The sequence below is a fragment of the Heterodontus francisci genome, unplaced genomic scaffold, assembly GCF_036365525.1.
Source record: "Heterodontus francisci isolate sHetFra1 unplaced genomic scaffold, sHetFra1.hap1 HAP1_SCAFFOLD_290, whole genome shotgun sequence".
NCBI lineage: Eukaryota > Metazoa > Chordata > Chondrichthyes > Heterodontiformes > Heterodontidae > Heterodontus > Heterodontus francisci.
Window position 1 is genome coordinate 353883 of NW_027140879.1, and position 5998 is coordinate 359880.

Below are 5998 nucleotides of genomic sequence, written 5' to 3' on the forward strand. Positions count from 1 at the left end.
TTCAGTTCAGTTTACTGCCACAGTCTCACAGCTCCAGTGACCTGGGTTCGGTTCTGTTTACTGCCACAGTCTCACAGCTCCAGTGACCTGGGTTCGGTTCTTTTTACTGCCACAGTCTCACAGCTCCAGTGACCTGGGTTCGGTTCTGTTTACTGCCACAGTCTCACAGCTCCAGTGACCTGGGTTCAGTTCTGTTTACTGCCACAGTCTCACAGCTCCAGTGTCCCGGGTTCGGTTCTGTTTACTGCCACAGTCTCACAGCTCCAGTGACCTGGGTTCGGTTCTGTTTACTGCCACATTCTCACAGCTCCAGTGACATGGGTTCAGTTCTGTTTACTGCCACAGTCTCACAGCTCCAGTGTCCTGGGTTCGGTTCTGGGGACTGCCACAGTCTCACAGCTGCAGTGGCCCGGGTTCGGTTCTGTTTACTGCCACAGTCTCACAGCTCCAGTGACCTGGGTTCGGTTCTGTTTACTGCCACAGTCTCACAGCTCCAGTGACCTGGGTACGGTTCTGTTTACTGCCACAGTCTCACAGCTCCAGTGACCTGGGTTCAGTTCTGTTTACTGCCACAGTCTCACAGCTCCAGTGTCCCGGGTTCGGTTCTGTTTACTGCCACAGTCTCACAGCTCCAGTGACCTGGGTTCAGTTCTGTTTACTGCCACAGTCTCACAGCTCCAGTGACCTGGGTTCGGTTCTGTTTACTGTCACAGTCTCACAGCTCCAGTGACCCGGGTTCGGTTCTGTTTACTGCCAAAGTCTCACAGCTCCAGTGTCCTGGGTTCGGTTCTGTTCACTGCCACAGCCTCACAGCTCCAGGGTCCCAGGTTCGGTTCTGTTTACTGCCACAGTCTCACAGCTCCAGTGACCTGGGTTCAGTTCTGTTTACTGCCACAGCCTCACAGCTCCAGTGTCCCGGGTTCGGTTCTGTTTACTGCCACAGTCTCATAGCTCCAGTGACCTGGGTTCAGTTCTGTTTACTGCCACAGCCTCACAGGTCCAGTGTCCCGGGTTCGGTTCTGTTTACTGCCACAGTCTCACAGCTCATGTGTCCCGGGTTCGGTTCTGTTTACTGCCACAGTCTCACAGCTCCAGTGACCCGGGTTCAGTTCTGTTTACTGCCACAGTCTCACAGCTCCAGTGACCTGGGTTCGGTTCTGTTTACTGCCACAGTCTCACAGCTCCAGTGACCTGGGTTCGGTTCTGTTTACTGCCACAGTCTCACAGCTCCAGTGACCTGGGTTCAGTTCTGTTTACTGCCACAGCCTCACAGCTCCAGTGACCTGGGTTCAGTTCTGTTTACTGCCACAGTCTCACAGCTCCAGTGACCTGGGTTCAGTTCTGTTTACTGCCACAGTCTCACAGCTCCAGTGACCTGGGTTCGGTTCTGTTTACTGCCACATTCTCACAGCTCCAGTGACCTGGGTTCAGTTCTGTTTACTGCCACACTCTCACAGCTCCAGTGACCTGGGTTCGGTTCTGTTTACTGCCACAGTCTCACAGCTCCAGTGTCCCGGGTTCGGTTCTGTTTACTGCCACAGTCTCACAGCTCCATGACCTGGGTTCAGTTCTGTTTACTGCCACAGTCTCACAGCTCCAGTGTCCCGGGTTCGGTTCTGTTTACTGCCACAGTCTCACAGCTCCAGTGTCCCGGGTTCGGTTCTGTTTACTGCCACAGTCTCACAGCTCCAGTGACCCGGGTTCTGTTCTGTTTACTGCCACAGTCTCACAGCTCCAGTGTCCCGGGTTCGGTTCTGTTTACTGCCACAGTCTCACAGCTCCAGTGTCCCGGGTTCGGTTCTGTTTACTGCCACAGTCTCACAGCTCCAGTGACCTGGGTTCGGTTCTGTTTACTGCCACAGTCTCACAGCTCCAGTGACCTGGGTTCGGTTCTGTTTACTGCCACAGTCTCACAGCTCCAGTGACCCGGGTTCGGTTCTGCTTACTGCCACAGTCTCACAGCTCCAGTGACCTGGGTTCGGTTCTGTTTACTGCCACAGTCTCACAGCTCCAGTGTCCCGGGTTCAGTTCTGTTTACTGCCACAGTCTCACAGCTCCAGTGTCCCGGGTTCGGTTCTGTTTACTGCCACAGTCTCACAGCTCCAGTGACCTGGGTTCGGTTCTGTTTACTGCCACACTCTCACAGCTCCAGTGACCCGGGTTCGGTTCTGTTTACTGCCACAGTCTCACAGCTCCAGTGTCCCGGGTTCGGTTCTGTTTACTGCCACAGCCTCACAGCTCCAGTGTCCCAGGTTCGGTTCTGTTTACTGCCACAGCCTCACAGCTCCAGTGTCCCGGGTTCGGTTCTGTTTACTGCCACAGTCTCACAGCTCCAGTGACCTGGGTTCGGTTCTGTTTACTGCCACAGTCTCACTGCTCCAGTGACCTGGGTTCGGTTCTGTTTACTGCCACAGTCTCACAGCTCCAGTGACATGGGTTCAGTTCTGTTTACTGCCACAGTCTCACAGCTTCAGTGACCCGGGTTCGGTTCTGTTTACTGCCACAGTCTCATAGCTCCAGTGTCCCGGGTTCGGTTCTGTTTACTGCCACAGTCTCACAGCTCCAGTGACCTGGGTTCGGTTCTGTTTACTGCCACAGTCTCACAGCTCCAGTGACCTGGGTTCGGTTCTGTTTACTGCCACAGTCTCACAGCTCCAGTGACCCGGGTTCAGTTCTGTTTACTGCCACAGTCTCACAGCTCCAGTGTCCCGGGTTCGGTTCTGTTTACTGCCACAGTCTCACAGCTCCAGTGTCCCGGGTTCGGTTCTGTTTACTGCCACAGTCTCACAGCTCCAGTGACCTGGGTTCGGTTCTGTTTACTGCCACAGTCTCACAGCTCCAGTGACCCGGGTTCAGTTCTGTTTACTGCCACAGTCTCACAGCTCCAGTGACCTGGGTTCGGTTCTGTTTACTGTCACAGTCTCACAGCTCCAGTGTCCCGGGTTCAGTTCTGTTTACTGTCACAGTCTCACAGCTCCAGTGACCTGGGTTCGGTTCTGTTTACTGCCACAGCCTCACAGCTCCAGTGTCCTGGGTTCGGTTCTGTTTACTGCCACAGTCTCACCGCTCCAGTGACCTGGGTTCGGTTCTGTTTACTGCCACAGTCTCACAGCTCCAGTGTCCCGGGTTCGGTTCTGTTTACTGCCACAGTCTCACAGCTCCAGTGACCTGGGTTCGGTTCTGTTTACTGCCACAGTCTCACAGCTCCAGTGACCCGGGTTTGGTTCTGTTTACTGTCACAGTCTCACAGCTCCAGTGTCCCGGGTTCGGTTCTGTTTACTGCCACAGTCTCACAGCTTCAGTGACCTGGGTTCGGTTCTGTTTACTGCCACAGTCTCACAGCTCCAGTGACCTGGGTTCAGTTCTGTTTTCTGCCACAGTCTCACAGCTCCAGTGACCTGGGTTCGGTTCTGTTTACTGCCACAGTCTCACAGCTCCAGTGACCTGGGTTCAGTTCTGTTTTCTGCCACAGTCTCACAGCTCCAGTGTCCCGGGTTCGGTTCTGTTTACTGCCACAGTCTCACAGCTCCAGTGACCTGGGTTCAGTTCTGTTTTCTGCCACAGTCTCACAGCTCCAGTGTCCCGGGTTCGGTTCTGTTTACTGCCACAGTCTCACAGCTCCAGTGACCCGGGTTCAGTTCTGTTTACTGCCACAGTCTCACAGCTCCAGTGACCCGGGTTCGGTTCTGTTTACTGCCACAGTCTCACAGCTCCAGTGACCTGGGTTCAGTTCTGTTTTCTGCCACAGTCTCACAGCTCCAGTGTCCCGGGTTCGGTTCTGTTTACTGCCACAGTCTCACAGCTCCAGTGACCCGGGTTCAGTTCTGTTTACTGCCACAGTCTCACAGCTCCAGTGACCCGGGTTCGGTTCTGTTTACTGCCTCAGTCTCACAGCTCCAGTGTCCCGGGTTCGGTTCTGTTTACTGCCACAGTCTCACCGCTCCAGTGACCCGGGTTCGGTTCTGTTTACTGCCACAGTCTCACAGCTCCAGTGACCTGGGTTCGGTTCTGTTTACTGCCACAGCCTCACAGCTCCAGTGTCCCGGGTTCGGTTCTGTTTACTGCCACAGTCTCACAGCTCCAGTGACCCGGATTCGGTTCTGTTTACTGCCACAGTCTCACAGCTCCAGTGACCTGGGTTCGGTTCTGTTTACTGCCACAGTCTCACAGCTCCAGTGACCGGGTTCGGTTCTGTTTACTGCCACAGTCTCACAGCTCCAGTGACCTGGGTTCGGTTCTGTTTACTGCCACAGTCTCACAGCTCCAGTGACCCGGGTTCGGTTCTGTTTACTGCCACAGTCTCACAGCTCCGGTGACCTGGGTTCGGTTCTGTTTACTGCCACAGTCTCACAGCTCCAGTGACCCGGGTTCGGTTCTGTTTACTGCCACAGTCTCACAGCTCCGGTGACCTGGGTTCGGTTCTGTTTACTGCCACAGTCTCACAGCTCCAGTGACCAGGGTTCGGTTCTGTTTACTGTCACAGTCTCACAGCTCCAGTGTCCTGGGTTCGGTTCTGTTTACTGTCACAGTCTCACAGCTCCAGTGACCTGGGTTCGGTTCTGTTTACTGCCACAGTCTCACAGCTCCAGTGACCTGGGTTCAGTTCTGTTTTCTGCCACAGTCTCACAGCTCCAGTGTCCTGGGTTCAGTTCTGTTTACTGCCACAGTCTCACAGCTCCAGTGACCTGGGTTCGGTTCTGTTTACTGCCACAGTCTCACAGCTCCAGCGTCCCGGGTTCAGTTCTGTTTACTGCCACAGTCTCACAGCTCCAGTGACCCGGGTTCAGTTCTGTTTACTGCCACAGTCTCACAGCTCCAGTGACCCGGGTTCAGTTCTGTTTACTGCCACAGTCTCACAGCTCCAGTGACCCGGGTTCGGTTCTGTTTACTGCCACAGTCTCACAGCTCCAGTGTCCCGGGTTCGGTTCTGTTTACTGCCACAGTCTCACAGCTCCAGTGACCGGGTTCGGTTCTGTTTACTGCCACAGTCTCACAGCTCCAGTGACCTGGGTTCGGTTCTGTTTACTGCCACAGTCTCACAGCTCCAGTGACCCGGGTTCGGTTCTGTTTACTGCCACAGTCTCACAGCTCCAGTGACCGGGTTCGGTTCTGTTTACTGCCACAGTCTCACAGCTCCAGTGACCTGGGTTCGGTTCTGTTTACTGCCACAGTCTCACAGCTCCAGTGACCCGGGTTCGGTTCTGTTTACTGCCACAGTCTCACAGCTCCGGTGACCTGGGTTCGGTTCTGTTTACTGCCACAGTCTCACAGCTCCAGTGACCCGGGTTCGGTTCTGGGGACTGCCACAGTCTCACAGCTCCAGTGACCTGGGTTCGGTTCTGTTTACTGCCACAGTCTCACAGCTCCAGTGACCCGGGTTCGGTTCTGTTTACTGCCACAGTCTCACAGCTCCAGTGACCTGGGTTCAGTTCTTTTTACTGCCACAGTCTCACAGCTCCAGTGTCCCGGGTTCGGTTCTATTTACTGCCACAGTCTCACAGCTCCAGTGACATGGGTTCGGTTCTGTTTACTGCCACAGTCTCACAGCTCCAGTGTCCCGGGTTCGGTTCTATTTACTGCCACAGTCTCACAGCTCCAGTGACCCGGGTTCGGTTCTGTTTACTGCCACAGTCTCACCGCTCCAGTGACCTGGGTTCGGTTCTGTTTACTGCCACAGTCTCACCGCTCCAGTGACCTGGGTTCGGTTCTGTTTACTGCCACAGTCTCACAGCTCCAGTGACCTGGGTTCAGTTCTGTTTACTGCCACAGTCTCACAGCTCCAGTGACCCGGGTTCGGTTCTGTTTACTGCCACAGTCTCACAGCTCCAGTGACCCGGGTTCGGTTCTGTTTACTGCCACAGTCTCACAGCTCCGGTGACCTGGGTTCGGTTCTGTTTACTGCCACAGCCTCACAGCTCCAGTGACCTGGGTTCGGTTCTGTTTACTGCCACAGTCTCACAGCTCCAGTGACCTGGGTTCGGTTCTGTTTACTGCCACA